Raw genomic sequence first — 17,000 nt, forward strand, 5'->3', positions numbered from 1 at the left:
ATAGCGATCTCCAACTCGTTTCTTCCTATTTTGATCATCTGTCACAGGAACCGGTCGAATTACATACCCTGATAAGAGACGCCTAGATATAGCATCATCAATATCATCAAACGTAAGCTCATTTTGTCCTGACCTGAACTGCAAAGCTGAAATTTTTAAAGATCTTTTCTCATTATTAATTTCCCTCCAGAATGCCCATCGATCGATGCTTCAATCGGACTCTATCAAAACGTTAGTATAATAAGTTCTACCATTAAACTGCTGCATAGCTCGGAACCATCTCCTGAAGGCACCGAGGAAATGGAGACTAATCATGGTGATGTAAACACGAAAGCTATGTCCCTCATAGCACTTCTGCAGTGATCACGCCAAAGCTACAATCCGAGAGGATGTCACTCATTGATTGGGCTATCTGGTTATTATTGATGAGAATTTTTTTGCTAAATGCTACTTGAGGTTCTTCTGGTTCTGTTGAAGATGACCAAGAATGTGCACTGCATATTGCCATGGTTTAAATTATTCAATCGTGTGGAGAGTGACAAGCGGATCAGGATTCGATAGGAAATATTAACGATTAAATGCTTATCTAAAACGCTTGTGCCATCTGGTTGTTGGCGATAATTATTGATTTGCTCTCGAAGGATAATGGTAAGTTATGTATGACATTTTATGTTATTGACAGCACACTGCACCGGTGTTGGTGCTACACTCATTCAACTTTGGGAGTAATCATTCTATTTCTTTTTTGCACTACACCGGTGTAGCACCAAGCGAAAATGAAAACGCTATTAAATTGCGTTGCGATAATATCGATAATAATATTGGATCGATAATATAATCTGTTACAATATGGAATTGTTTTTTTAGGAACTTTTGCATCACGTGGTTTGGGAATAGTGCGCTCAATTTCCATGAATAACAATAAGGAAAAACTGTCCAATTAGTTGTTGGTCAACTAGTTGGTGGTAGACATGTGCAGAAAGAAGAAACTAAGCTTGTCGAGAAAGGCATACTGAGGACGGCACCGAGCGAGTAAGTAAACCTGAGCAAGTTGGATTTTCGTTTCGTGTTCTGCTCGTCAGCATGCGGCAGCTGTCGTGACCATCATGAAGTTAAGTTGAATAATACAGACATCCATTCATAACTTACGAATTTTAGAATTCAAAAATTTCAGAACTTCTGAATTTTTGAACTTTAGAATTTAAGAATAATTCTGAAGTGTAAGACTTAGAATTTTAGTACTTTATAATGGGAGTGTGGAGATTAGCTGGTCTACGTCATTGTAGGTCGTCTGATTTGGCTATGGATATGCTCAATTCTGCAACTCCACCTACGATTTGTGCAGGTGTGCGTGCTATGCTATGCTTCAGGACTTTAGAATCCAGAAATTTTATAATTTTAGAACTATACAAAATTAGAATACTAGAATATTAGAAATTTATAATCTTGGAATTCTAAAATTTTAGAATTCTAGAATTTTAGGATATAAAAATTTTAAAATTTCAGAATTTTGGAATTTAGGAATTTTAGGATTTTAAAATATTAGAATATTATAATTACAGGATTTTCGAATTGAAGGATTTCAGTATTTTAGGATTTAAGAATTTTAGAATTTTAGAATTTTAGAATTTTAGAATTTTAGAATTTTAGAATTTTAGAATTTTAGAATTTTAGAATTCTAGAATTCTAGAATTTTAGAATTTTAGAATTTTAGAATTTTAGAATTTTAGAATTTTAGAATTTTAGAATTTTAGAATTTTAGAATTTTAGAATTTTAGAATTTTAGAATTTTAGAATTTTAGAATTTTAGAATTTTAGAATTTTAGAATTTTAGAATTTTAGAATTTTAGAATTTTAGAATTTTAGAATTTTAGAATTTTAGAATTTTAGAATTTTAGAATTTTAGAATTTTAGAATTTTAGAATTTTAGAATTTTAGAATTTTAGAATTTTAGAATTTTAGAATTTTAGAATTTTAGAATTTTAGAATTTTAGAATTTTAGAATTTTAGAATTTTAGAATTTTAGAATTTTAGAATTTTAGAATTTTAGAATTTTAGAATTTTAGAATTTTAGAATTTTAGAATTTTAGAATTTTAGAATTTTAGAATTTTAGAATTTTAGAATTTTAGAATTTTAGAATTTTAGAATTTTAGAATTTTAGAATTTTAGAATTTTAGAATTTTAGAATTTTAGAATTTTAGAATTTTAGAATTTTAGAATTTTAGAATTTTAGAATTTTAGAATTTTAGAATTTTAGAATTTTAGAATTTTAGAATTTTAGAATTTTAGAATTTTAGAATTTTAGAATTTTAGAATTTTAGAATTTTAGAATTTTAGAATTTTAGAATTTTAGAATTTTAGAATTTTAGAATTTTAGAATTTTAGAATTTTAGAATTTTAGAATTTTAGAATTTTAGAATTTTAGAATTTTAGAATTTTAGAATTTTAGAATTTTAGAATTTTAGAATTTTAGAATTTTAGAATTTTAGAATTTTAGAATTTTAGAATTTTAGAATTTTAGAATTTTAGAATTTTAGAATTTTAGAATTTTAGAATTTTAGAATTTTAGAATTTTAGAATTTTAGAATTTTAGAATTTTAGAATTTTAGAATTTTAGAATTTTAGAATTTTAGAATTTTAGAATTTTAGAATTTTAGAATTTTAGAATTTTAGAATTTTAGAATTTTAGAATTTTAGAATTTTAGAATTTTAGAATTTTAGAATTTTAGAATTTTAGAATTTTAGAATTTTAGAATTTTAGAATTTTAGAATTTTAGAATTTTAGAATTTTAGAATTTTAGAATTTTAGAATTTTAGAATTTTAGAATTTTAGAATTTTAGAATTTTAGAATTTTAGAATTTTAGAATTTTAGAATTTTAGAATTTTAGAATTTTAGAATTTTAGAATTTTAGAATTTTAGAATTTTAGAATTTTAGAATTTTAGAATTTTAGAATTTTAGAATTTTAGAATTTTAGAATTTTAGAATTTTAGAATTTTAGAATTTTAGAATTTTAGAATTTTAGAATTTTAGAATTTTAGAATTTTAGAATTTTAGAATTTTAGAATTTTAGAATTTTAGAATTTTAGAATTTTAGAATTTTAGAATTTTAGAATTTTAGAATTTTAGAATTTTAGAATTTTAGAATTTTAGAATTTTAGAATTTTAGAATTTTAGAATTTTAGAATTTTAGAATTTTAGAATTTTAGAATTTTAGAATTTTAGAATTTTAGAATTTTAGAATTTTAGAATTTTAGAATTTTAGAATTTTAGAATTTTAGAATTTTAGAATTTTAGAATTTTAGAATTTTAGAATTTTAGAATTTTAGAATTTTAGAATTTTAGAATTTTAGAATTTTAGAATTTTAGAATTTTAGAATTTTAGAATTTTAGAATTTTAGAATTTTAGAATTTTAGAATTTTAGAATTTTAGAATTTTAGAATTTTAGAATTTTAGAATTTTAGAATTTTAGAATTTTAGAATTTTAGAATTTTAGAATTTTAGAATTTTAGAATTTTAGAATTTTAGAATTTTAGAATTTTAGAATTTTAGAATTTTAGAATTTTAGAATTTTAGAATTTTAGAATTTTAGAATTTTAGAATTTTAGAATTTTAGAATTTTAGAATTTTAGAATTTTAGAATTTTAGAATTTTAGAATTTTAGAATTTTAGAATTTTAGAATTTTAGAATTTTAGAATTTTAGAATTTTAGAATTTTAGAATTTTAGAATTTTAGAATTTTAGAATTTTAGAATTTTAGAATTTTAGAATTTTAGAATTTTAGAATTTTAGAATTTTAGAATTTTAGAATTTTAGAATTTTAGAATTTTAGAATTTTAGAATTTTAGAATTTTAGAATTTTAGAATTTTAGAATTTTAGAATTTTAGAATTTTAGAATTTTAGAATTTTAGAATTTTAGAATTTTAGAATTTTAGAATTTTAGAATTTTAGAATTTTAGAATTTTAGAATTTTAGAATTTTAGAATTTTAGAATTTTAGAATTTTAGAATTTTAGAATTTTAGAATTTTAGAATTTTAGAATTTTAGAATTTTAGAATTTTAGAATTTTAGAATTTTAGAATTTTAGAATTTTAGAATTTTAGAATTTTAGAATTTTAGAATTTTAGAATTTTAGAATTTTAGAATTTTAGAATTTTAGAATTTTAGAATTTTAGAATTTTAGAATTTTAGAATTTTAGAATTTTAGAATTTTAGAATTTTAGAATTTTAGAATTTTAGAATTTTAGAATTTTAGAATTTTAGAATTTTAGAATTTTAGAATTTTAGAATTTTAGAATTTTAGAATTTTAGAATTTTAGAATTTTAGAATTTTAGAATTTTAGAATTTTAGAATTTTAGAATTTTAGAATTTTAGAATTTTAGAATTTTAGAATTTTAGAATTTTAGAATTTTAGAATTTTAGAATTTTAGAATTTTAGAATTTTAGAATTTTAGAATTTTAGAATTTTAGAATTTTAGAATTTTAGAATTTTAGAATTTTAGAATTTTAGAATTTTAGAATTTTAGAATTTTAGAATTTTAGAATTTTAGAATTTTAGAATTTTAGAATTTTAGAATTTTAGAATTTTAGAATTTTAGAATTTTAGAATTTTAGAATTTTAGAATTTTAGAATTTTAGAATTTTAGAATTTTAGAATTTTAGAATTTTAGAATTTTAGAATTTTAGAATTTTAGAATTTTAGAATTTTAGAATTTTAGAATTTTAGAATTTTAGAATTTTAGAATTTTAGAATTTTAGAATTTTAGAATTTTAGAATTTTAGAATTTTAGAATTTTAGAATTTTAGAATTTTAGAATTTTAGAATTTTAGAATTTTAGAATTTTAGAATTTTAGAATTTTAGAATTTTAGAATTTTAGAATTTTAGAATTTTAGAATTTTAGAATTTTAGAATTTTAGAATTTTAGAATTTTAGAATTTTAGAATTTTAGAATTTTAGAATTTTAGAATTTTAGAATTTTAGAATTTTAGAATTTTAGAATTTTAGAATTTTAGAATTTTAGAATTTTAGAATTTTAGAATTTTAGAATTTTAGAATTTTAGAATTTTAGAATTTTAGAATTTTAGAATTTTAGAATTTTAGAATTTTAGAATTTTAGAATTTTAGAATTTTAGAATTTTAGAATTTTAGAATTTTAGAATTTTAGAATTTTAGAATTTTAGAATTTTAGAATTTTAGAATTTTAGAATTTTAGAATTTTAGAATTTTAGAATTTTAGAATTTTAGAATTTTAGAATTTTAGAATTTTAGAATTTTAGAATTTTAGAATTTTAGAATTTTAGAATTTTAGAATTTTAGAATTTTAGAATTTTAGAATTTTAGAATTTTAGAATTTTAGAATTTTAGAATTTTAGAATTTTAGAATTTTAGAATTTTAGAATTTTAGAATTTTAGAATTTTAGAATTTTAGAATTTTAGAATTTTAGAATTTTAGAATTTTAGAATTTTAGAATTTTAGAATTTTAGAATTTTAGAATTTTAGAATTTTAGAATTTTAGAATTTTAGAATTTTAGAATTTTAGAATTTTAGAATTTTAGAATTTTAGAATTTTAGAATTTTAGAATTTTAGAATTTTAGAATTTTAGAATTTTAGAATTTTAGAATTTTAGAATTTTAGAATTTTAGAATTTTAGAATTTTAGAATTTTAGAATTTTAGAATTTTAGAATTTTAGAATTTTAGAATTTTAGAATTTTAGAATTTTAGAATTTTAGAATTTTAGAATTTTAGAATTTTAGAATTTTAGAATTTTAGAATTTTAGAATTTTAGAATTTTAGAATTTTAGAATTTTAGAATTTTAGAATTTTAGAATTTTAGAATTTTAGAATTTTAGAATTTTAGAATTTTAGAATTTTAGAATTTTAGAATTTTAGAATTTTAGAATTTTAGAATTTTAGAATTTTAGAATTTTAGAATTTTAGAATTTTAGAATTTTAGAATTTTAGAATTTTAGAATTTTAGAATTTTAGAATTTTAGAATTTTAGAATTTTAGAATTTTAGAATTTTAGAATTTTAGAATTTTAGAATTTTAGAATTTTAGAATTTTAGAATTTTAGAATTTTAGAATTTTAGAATTTTAGAATTTTAGAATTTTAGAATTTTAGAATTTTAGAATTTTAGAATTTTAGAATTTTAGAATTTTAGAATTTTAGAATTTTAGAATTTTAGAATTTTAGAATTTTAGAATTTTAGAATTTTAGAATTTTAGAATTTTAGAATTTTAGAATTTTAGAATTTTAGAATTTTAGAATTTTAGATTAGAATTTTAGAATTTTAGAATTTTAGAATTTTAGAATTTTAGAATTTTAGAATTTTAGAATTTTAGAATTTTAGAATTTTAGAATTTTAGAATTTTAGAATTTTAGAATTTTAGAATTTTAGAATTTTAGAATTTTAGAATTTTAGAATTTTAGAATTTTAGAATTTTAGAATTTTAGAATTTTAGAATTTTAGAATTTTAGAATTTTAGAATTTTAGAATTTTAGAATTTTAGAATTTTAGAATTTTAGAATTTTAGAATTTTAGAATTTTAGAATTTTAGAATTTTAGAATTTTAGAATTTTAGAATTTTAGAATTTTAGAATTTTAGAATTTTAGAATTTTAGAATTTTAGAATTTTAGAATTTTAGAATTTTAGAATTTTAGAATTTTAGAATTTTAGAATTTTAGAATTTTAGAATTTTAGAATTTTAGAATTTTAGAATTTTAGAATTTTAGAATTTTAGAATTTTAGAATTTTAGAATTTTAGAATTTTAGAATTTTAGAATTTTAGAATTTTAGAATTTTAGAATTTTAGAATTTTAGAATTTTAGAATTTTAGAATTTTAGAATTTTAGAATTTTAGAATTTTAGAATTTTAGAATTTTAGAATTTTAGAATTTTAGAATTTTAGAATTTTAGAATTTTAGAATTTTAGAATTTTAGAATTTTAGAATTTTAGAATTTTAGAATTTTAGAATTTTAGAATTTTAGAATTTTAGAATTTTAGAATTTTAGAATTTTAGAATTTTAGAATTTTAGAATTTTAGAATTTTAGAATTTTAGAATTTTAGAATTTTAGAATTTTAGAATTTTAGAATTTTAGAATTTTAGAATTTTAGAATTTTAGAATTTTAGAATTTTAGAATTTTAGAATTTTAGAATTTTAGAATTTTAGAATTTTAGAATTTTAGAATTTTAGAATTTTAGAATTTTAGAATTTTAGAATTTTAGAATTTTAGAATTTTAGAATTTTAGAATTTTAGAATTTTAGAATTTTAGAATTTTAGAATTTTAGAATTTTAGAATTTTAGAATTTTAGAATTTTAGAATTTTAGAATTTTAGAATTTTAGAATTTTAGAATTTTAGAATTTTAGAATTTTAGAATTTTAGAATTTTAGAATTTTAGAATTTTAGAATTTTAGAATTTTAGAATTTTAGAATTTTAGAATTTTAGAATTTTAGAATTTTAGAATTTTAGAATTTTAGAATTTTAGAATTTTAGAATTTTAGAATTTTAGAATTTTAGAATTTTAGAATTTTAGAATTTTAGAATTTTAGAATTTTAGAATTTTAGAATTTTAGAATTTTAGAATTTTAGAATTTTAGAATTTTAGAATTTTAGAATTTTAGAATTTTAGAATTTTAGAATTTTAGAATTTTAGAATTTTAGAATTTTAGAATTTTAGAATTTTAGAATTTTAGAATTTTAGAATTTTAGAATTTTAGAATTTTAGAATTTTAGAATTTTAGAATTTTAGAATTTTAGAATTTTAGAATTTTAGAATTTTAGAATTTTAGAATTTTAGAATTTTAGAATTTTAGAATTTTAGAATTTTAGAATTTTAGAATTTTAGAATTTTAGAATTTTAGAATTTTAGAATTTTAGAATTTTAGAATTTTAGAATTTTAGAATTTTAGAATTTTAGAATTTTAGAATTTTAGAATTTTAGAATTTTAGAATTTTAGAATTTTAGAATTTTAGAATTTTAGAATTTTAGAATTTTAGAATTTTAGAATTTTAGAATTTTAGAATTTTAGAATTTTAGAATTTTAGAATTTTAGAATTTTAGAATTTTAGAATTTTAGAATTTTAGAATTTTAGAATTTTAGAATTTTAGAATTTTAGAATTTTAGAATTTTAGAATTTTAGAATTTTAGAATTTTAGAATTTTAGAATTTTAGAATTTTAGAATTTTAGAATTTTAGAATTTTAGAATTTTAGAATTTTAGAATTTTAGAATTTTAGAATTTTAGAATTTTAGAATTTTAGAATTTTAGAATTTTAGAATTTTAGAATTTTAGAATTTTAGAATTTTAGAATTTTAGAATTTTAGAATTTTAGAATTTTAGAATTTTAGAATTTTAGAATTTTAGAATTTTAGAATTTTAGAATTTTAGAATTTTAGAATTTTAGAATTTTAGAATTTTAGAATTTTAGAATTTTAGAATTTTAGAATTTTAGAATTTTAGAATTTTAGAATTTTAGAATTTTAGAATTTTAGAATTTTAGAATTTTAGAATTTTAGAATTTTAGAATTTTAGAATTTTAGAATTTTAGAATTTTAGAATTTTAGAATTTTAGAATTTTAGAATTTTAGAATTTTAGAATTTTAGAATTTTAGAATTTTAGAATTTTAGAATTTTAGAATTTTAGAATTTTAGAATTTTAGAATTTTAGAATTTTAGAATTTTAGAATTTTAGAATTTAGAATTTTAGAATTTTAGAATTTTAGAATTTTAGAATTTTAGAATTTTAGAATTTTAGAATTTTAGAATTTTAGAATTTTAGAATTTTAGAATTTTAGAATTTTAGAATTTTAGAATTTTAGAATTTTAGAATTTTAGAATTTTAGAATTTTAGAATTTTAGAATTTTAGAATTTTAGAATTTTAGAATTTTAGAATTTTAGAATTTTAGAATTTTAGAATTTTAGAATTTTAGAATTTTAGAATTTTAGAATTTTAGAATTTTAGAATTTTAGAATTTTAGAATTTTAGAATTTTAGAATTTTAGAATTTTAGAATTTTAGAATTTTAGAATTTTAGAATTTTAGAATTTTAGAATTTTAGAATTTTAGAATTTTAGAATTTTAGAATTTTAGAATTTTAGAATTTTAGAATTTTAGAATTTTAGAATTTTAGAATTTTAGAATTTTAGAATTTTAGAATTTTAGAATTTTAGAATTTTAGAATTTTAGAATTTTAGAATTTTAGAATTTTAGAATTTTAGAATTTTAGAATTTTAGAATTTTAGAATTTTAGAATTTTAGAATTTTAGAATTTTAGAATTTTAGAATTTTAGAATTTTAGAATTTTAGAATTTTAGAATTTTAGAATTTTAGAATTTTAGAATTTTAGAATTTTAGAATTTTAGAATTTTAGAATTTTAGAATTTTAGAATTTTAGAATTTTAGAATTTTAGAATTTTAGAATTTTAGAATTTTAGAATTTTAGAATTTTAGAATTTTAGAATTTTAGAATTTTAGAATTTTAGAATTTTAGAATTTTAGAATTTTAGAATTTTAGAATTTTAGAATTTTAGAATTTTAGAATTTTAGAATTTTAGAATTTTAGAATTTTAGAATTTTAGAATTTTAGAATTTTAGAATTTTAGAATTTTAGAATTTTAGAATTTTAGAATTTTAGAATTTTAGAATTTTAGAATTTTAGAATTTTAGAATTTTAGAATTTTAGAATTTTAGAATTTTAGAATTTTAGAATTTTAGAATTTTAGAATTTTAGAATTTTAGAATTTTAGAATTTTAGAATTTTAGAATTTTAGAATTTTAGAATTTTAGAATTTTAGAATTTTAGAATTTTAGAATTTTAGAATTTTAGAATTTTAGAATTTTAGAATTTTAGAATTTTAGAATTTTAGAATTTTAGAATTTTAGAATTTTAGAATTTTAGAATTTTAGAATTTTAGAATTTTAGAATTTTAGAATTTTAGAATTTTAGAATTTTAGAATTTTAGAATTTTAGAATTTTAGAATTTTAGAATTTTAGAATTTTAGAATTTTAGAATTTTAGAATTTTAGAATTTTAGAATTTTAGAATTTTAGAATTTTAGAATTTTAGAATTTTAGAATTTTAGAATTTTAGAATTTTAGAATTTTAGAATTTTAGAATTTTAGAATTTTAGAATTTAGAATTTTAGAATTTTAGAATTTTAGAATTTTAGAATTTTAGAATTTTAGAATTTTAGAATTTTAGAATTTTAGAATTTTAGAATTTTAGAATTTTAGAATTTTAGAATTTTAGAATTTTAGAATTTTAGAATTTTAGAATTTTAGAATTTTAGAATTTTAGAATTTTAGAATTTTAGAATTTTAGAATTTTAGAATTTTAGAATTTTAGAATTTTAGAATTTTAGAATTTTAGAATTTTAGAATTTTAGAATTTTAGAATTTTAGAATTTTAGAATTTTAGAATTTTAGAATTTTAGAATTTTAGAATTTTAGAATTTTAGAATTTTAGAATTTTAGAATTTTAGAATTTTAGAATTTTAGAATTTTAGAATTTTAGAATTTTAGAATTTTAGAATTTTAGAATTTTAGAATTTTAGAATTTTAGAATTTTAGAATTTTAGAATTTTAGAATTTTAGAATTTTAGAATTTTAGAATTTTAGAATTTTAGAATTTTAGAATTTTAGAATTTTAGAATTTTAGAATTTTAGAATTTTAGAATTTTAGAATTTTAGAATTTTAGAATTTTAGAATTTTAGAATTTTAGAATTTTAGAATTTTAGAATTTTAGAATTTTAGAATTTTAGAATTTTAGAATTTTAGAATTTTAGAATTTTAGAATTTTAGAATTTTAGAATTTTAGAATTTTAGAATTTTAGAATTTTAGAATTTTAGAATTTTAGAATTTTAGAATTTTAGAATTTTAGAATTTTAGAATTTTAGAATTTTAGAATTTTAGAATTTTAGAATTTTAGAATTTTAGAATTTTAGAATTTTAGAATTTTAGAATTTTAGAATTTTAGAATTTTAGAATTTTAGAATTTTAGAATTTTAGAATTTTAGAATTTTAGAATTTTAGAATTTTAGAATTTTAGAATTTTAGAATTTTAGAATTTTAGAATTTTAGAATTTTAGAATTTTAGAATTTTAGAATTTTAGAATTTTAGAATTTTAGAATTTTAGAATTTTAGAATTTTAGAATTTTAGAATTTTAGAATTTTAGAATTTTAGAATTTTAGAATTTTAGAATTTTAGAATTTTAGAATTTTAGAATTTTAGAATTTTAGAATTTTAGAATTTTAGAATTTTAGAATTTTAGAATTTTAGAATTTTAGAATTTTAGAATTTTAGAATTTTAGAATTTTAGAATTTTAGAATTTTAGAATTTTAGAATTTTAGAATTTTAGAATTTTAGAATTTTAGAATTTTAGAATTTTAGAATTTTAGAATTTTAGAATTTTAGAATTTTAGAATTTTAGAATTTTAGAATTTTAGAATTTTAGAATTTTAGAATTTTAGAATTTTAGAATTTTAGAATTTTAGAATTTTAGAATTTTAGAATTTTAGAATTTTAGAATTTTAGAATTTTAGAATTTTAGAATTTTAGAATTTTAGAATTTTAGAATTTTAGAATTTTAGAATTTTAGAATTTTAGAATTTTAGAATTTTAGAATTTTAGAATTTTAGAATTTTAGAATTTTAGAATTTTAGAATTTTAGAATTTTAGAATTTTAGAATTTTAGAATTTTAGAATTTTAGAATTTTAGAATTTTAGAATTTTAGAATTTTAGAATTTTAGAATTTTAGAATTTTAGAATTTTAGAATTTTAGAATTTTAGAATTTTAGAATTTTAGAATTTTAGAATTTTAGAATTTTAGAATTTTAGAATTTTAGAATTTTAGAATTTTAGAATTTTAGAATTTTAGAATTTTAGAATTTTAGAATTTTAGAATTTTAGAATTTTAGAATTTTAGAATTTTAGAATTTTAGAATTTTAGAATTTTAGAATTTTAGAATTTTAGAATTTTAGAATTTTAGAATTTTAGAATTTTAGAATTTTAGAATTTTAGAATTTTAGAATTTTAGAATTTTAGAATTTTAGAATTTTAGAATTTTAGAATTTTAGAATTTTAGAATTTTAGAATTTTAGAATTTTAGAATTTTAGAATTTTAGAATTTTAGAATTTTAGAATTTTAGAATTTTAGAATTTTAGAATTTTAGAATTTTAGAATTTTAGAATTTTAGAATTTTAGAATTTTAGAATTTTAGAATTTTAGAATTTTAGAATTTTAGAATTTTAGAATTTTAGAATTTTAGAATTTTAGAATTTTAGAATTTTAGAATTTTAGAATTTTAGAATTTTAGAATTTTAGAATTTTAGAATTTTAGAATTTTAGAATTTTAGAATTTTAGAATTTTAGAATTTTAGAATTTTAGAATTTTAGAATTTTAGAATTTTAGAATTTTAGAATTTTAGAATTTTAGAATTTTAGAATTTTAGAATTTTAGAATTTTAGAATTTTAGAATTTTAGAATTTTAGAATTTTAGAATTTTAGAATTTTAGAATTTTAGAATTTTAGAATTTTAGAATTTTAGAATTTTAGAATTTTAGAATTTTAGAATTTTAGAATTTTAGAATTTTAGAATTTTAGAATTTTAGAATTTTAGAATTTTAGAATTTTAGAATTTTAGAATTTTAGAATTTTAGAATTTTAGAATTTTAGAATTTTAGAATTTTAGAATTTTAGAATTTTAGAATTTTAGAATTTTAGAATTTTAGAATTTTAGAATTTTAGAATTTTAGAATTTTAGAATTTTAGAATTTTAGAATTTTAGAATTTTAGAATTTTAGAATTTTAGAATTTTAGAATTTTAGAATTTTAGAATTTTAGAATTTTAGAATTTTAGAATTTTAGAATTTTAGAATTTTAGAATTTTAGAATTTTAGAATTTTAGAATTTTAGAATTTTAGAATTTTAGAATTTTAGAATTTTAGAATTTTAGAATTTTAGAATTTTAGAATTTTAGAATTTTAGAATTTTAGAATTTTAGAATTTTAGAATTTTAGAATTTTAGAATTTTAGAATTTTAGAATTTTAGAATTTTAGAATTTTAGAATTTTAGAATTTTAGAATTTTAGAATTTTAGAATTTTAGAATTTTAGAATTTTAGAATTTTAGAATTTTAGAATTTTAGAATTTTAGAATTTTAGAATTTTAGAATTTTAGAATTTTAGAATTTTAGAATTTTAGAATTTTAGAATTTTAGAATTTTAGAATTTTAGAATTTTAGAATTTTAGAATTTTAGAATTTTAGAATTTTAGAATTTTAGAATTTTAGAATTTTAGAATTTTAGAATTTTAGAATTTTAGAATTTTAGAATTTTAGAATTTTAGAATTTTAGAATTTTAGAATTTTAGAATTTTAGAATTTTAGAATTTTAGAATTTTAGAATTTTAGAATTTTAGAATTTTAGAATTTTAGAATTTTAGAATTTTAGAATTTTAGAATTTTAGAATTTTAGAATTTTAGAATTTTAGAATTTTAGAATTTTAGAATTTTAGAATTTTAGAATTTTAGAATTTTAGAATTTTAGAATTTTAGAATTTTAGAATTTTAGAATTTTAGAATTTTAGAATTTTAGAATTTTAGAATTTTAGAATTTTAGAATTTTAGAATTTTAGAATTTTAGAATTTTAGAATTTTAGAATTTTAGAATTTTAGAATTTTAGAATTTTAGAATTTTAGAATTTTAGAATTTTAGAATTTTAGAATTTTAGAATTTTAGAATTTTAGAATTTTAGAATTTTAGAATTTTAGAATTTTAGAATTTTAGAATTTTAGAATTTTAGAATTTTAGAATTTTAGAATTTTAGAATTTTAGAATTTTAGAATTTTAGAATTTTAGAATTTAGAATTTTAGAATTTTAGAATTTTAGAATTTTAGAATTTTAGAATTTTAGAATTTTAGAATTTTAGAATTTTAGAATTTTAGAATTTTAGAATTTTAGAATTTTAGAATTTTAGAATTTTAGAATTTTAGAATTTTAGAATTTTAGAATTTTAGAATTTTAGAATTTTAGAATTTTAGAATTTTAGAATTTTAGAATTTTAGAATTTTAGAATTTTAGAATTTTAGAATTTTAGAATTTTAGAATTTTAGAATTTTAGAATTTTAGAATTTTAGAATTTTAGAATTTTAGAATTTTAGAATTTTAGAATTTTAGAATTTTAGAATTTTAGAATTTTAGAATTTTAGAATTTTAGAATTTTAGAATTTTAGAATTTTAGAATTTTAGAATTTTAGAATTTTAGAATTTTAGAATTTTAGAATTTTAGAATTTTAGAATTTTAGAATTTTAGAATTTTAGAATTTTAGAATTTTAGAATTTTAGAATTTTAGAATTTTAGAATTTTAGAATTTTAGAATTTTAGAATTTTAGAATTTTAGAATTTTAGAATTTTAGAATTTTAGAATTTTAGAATTTTAGAATTTTAGAATTTTAGAATTTTAGAATTTTAGAATTTTGGAATTTTGGAATTTTGGAATTTTGGAATTTTGGAATTTTGGAATTTTGGAATTTTGGAATTTTGGAATTTTGGAATTTTGGAATTTTGGAATTTTGGAATTTTGGAATTTTGGAATTTTGGAATTTTGGAATTTTGGAATTTTGGAATTTTGGAATTTTGGAATTTTGGAATTTTGGAATTTTGGAATTTTGGAATTTTGGAATTTTGGAATTTTGGAATTTTGGAATTTTGGAATTTTGGAATTTTGGAATTTTGGAATTTTGGAATTTTGGAATTTTGGAATTTTGGAATTTTGGAATTTTGGAATTTTGGAATTTTGGAATTTTGGAATTTTGGAATTTTGGAATTTTGGAATTTTGGAATTTTGGAATTTTGGAATTTTGGAATTTTGGAATTTTGGAATTTTGGAATTTTGGAATTTTGGAATTTTGGAATTTTGGAATTTTGGAATTTTGGAATTTTGGAATTTTGGAATTTTGGAATTTTGGAATTTTGGAATTTTGGAATTTTGGAATTTTGGAATTTTGGAATTTTGGAATTTTGGAATTTTGGAATTTTGGAATTTTGGAATTTTGGAATTTTGGAATTTTGGAATTTTGGAATTTTGGAATTTTGGAATTTTGGAATTTTGGAATTTTGGAATTTTGGAATTTTGGAATTTTGGAATTTTGGAATTTTGGAATTTTGGAATTTTGGAATTTTGGAATTTTGGAATTTTGGAATTTTGGAATTTTGGAATTTTGGAATTTTGGAATTTTGGAATTTTGGAATTTTGGAATTTTGGAATTTTGGAATTTTGGAATTTTGGAATTTTGGAATTTTGGAATTTTGGAATTTTGGAATTTTGGAATTTTGGAATTTTGGAATTTTGGAATTTTGGAATTTTGGAATTTTGGAATTTTGGAATTTTGGAATTTTGGAATTTTGGAATTTTGGAATTTTGGAATTTTGGAATTTTGGAATTTTGGAATTTTGGAATTTTGGAATTTTGGAATTTTGGAATTTTGGAATTTTGGAATTTTGGAATTTTGGAATTTTGGAATTTTGGAATTTTGGAATTTTGGAATTTTGGAATTTTGGAATTTTGGAATTTTGGAATTTTGGAATTTTGGAATTTTGGAATTTTGGAATTTTGGAATTTTGGAATTTTGGAATTTTGGAATTTTGGAATTTTGGAATTTTGGAATTTTGGAATTTTGGAATTTTGGAATTTTGGAATTTTGGAATTTTGGAATTTTGGAATTTTGGAATTTTGGAATTTTGGAATTTTGGAATTTTGGAATTTTGGAATTTTGGAATTTTGGAATTTTGGAATTTTGGAATTTTGGAATTTTGGAATTTTGGAATTTTGGAATTTTGGAATTTTGGAATTTTGGAATTTTGGAATTTTGGAATTTTGGAATTTTGGAATTTTGGAATTTTGGAATTTTGGAATTTTGGAATTTTGGAATTTTGGAATTTTGGAATTTTGGAATTTTGGAATTTTGGAATTTTGGAATTTTGGAATTTTGGAATTTTGGAATTTTGGAATTTTGGAATTTTGGAATTTTGGAATTTTGGAATTTTGGAATTTTGGAATTTTGGAATTTTGGAATTTTGGAATTCTGGAATTTTAGAATTTTAGAATTTGGGAATCTTGGAATTTTAGAATTTTAGAATGTTAGAAGTTGAGAAGTGGAGAAGTTGAGAAGTTGAAAAGTTGAGAATTTTAGAATTTTATTCCGATTGCTAGTTTTGGCAACCAGGAGATCTGTGTAAACGTCGCGTGAATATTCTGACGAATTTCGCGCTAATTCGTATTCAGAGTTGGCTACACCCTCTCAGATTTTAATGAATTTTTCTGTACATGAAGACTTTGTCACAAAAAGCCACTTGGTGTACTATGGTTTTTTTTCAAAAATGATCTAGACTGTCATTTTTAAAGGGTCAACCTTTTTTCCATTTTTTTTTCAAATGACTATAGTCTAAAAATGTCAAATCCTACAAAAAATGTTGCAGAAGTGATTTTTACAAAATTAGTAAAATTCTTCATCGATTCCTGCAGTGAAAAAAAAATCGATTTTAAAAAATTTAAAGTCGATTTGCAAAAAAAAAACCCACATCTTTGATTATGATGAAATTTTATTCTAAAATAGGTAATTATGTTCACTATTTACCGTCAAAAATACAAGCAGGGCACTTTGAAGGGACTTTTCCACTATATACCCATCACATTTTAAGAATTTGGGGATTCTAACATTTCAAAGATTAGATTTTCAGATTTAGAATTTTGTAGTTTCGGATTTTTTTATATTCGAATTTTAGAAACTCAATGATATTTGAATTTTAGAATTTTAGGATTTTAGAGTTTCCAAATTATACGATGTTAGATCTTTAGAATTGTAGCATTTTCAAAATTTGGAATTCTTGAGTTTCAATCATTCAAAAATTTTGACTTGAGGTATTTTACGATTTTTAAATCCCGAATTTTAGAATATTCTAACAAGAATGAT

General features: G+C 16.7%; 1 long non-coding RNA gene across 1 annotated transcript; it reads left to right on the plus strand.

The window, feature by feature from the left end:
• The first annotated feature begins 48 nt into the window (after positions 1-48).
• LOC131696066 (uncharacterized) lies at positions 49-1,166 on the plus strand. The gene is made up of 3 exons (XR_009306720.1): positions 49-112; positions 191-648; positions 868-1,166. It is a non-coding gene; the product is annotated as an uncharacterized LOC131696066 (long non-coding RNA).
• The last annotated feature ends 15,834 nt before the right edge of the window (positions 1,167-17,000 follow it).

This window comes from Topomyia yanbarensis, unplaced genomic scaffold (assembly GCF_030247195.1).
Source record: "Topomyia yanbarensis strain Yona2022 unplaced genomic scaffold, ASM3024719v1 HiC_scaffold_677, whole genome shotgun sequence".
In the NCBI taxonomy this organism is placed as follows: Eukaryota; Metazoa; Arthropoda; class Insecta; order Diptera; family Culicidae; genus Topomyia; species Topomyia yanbarensis.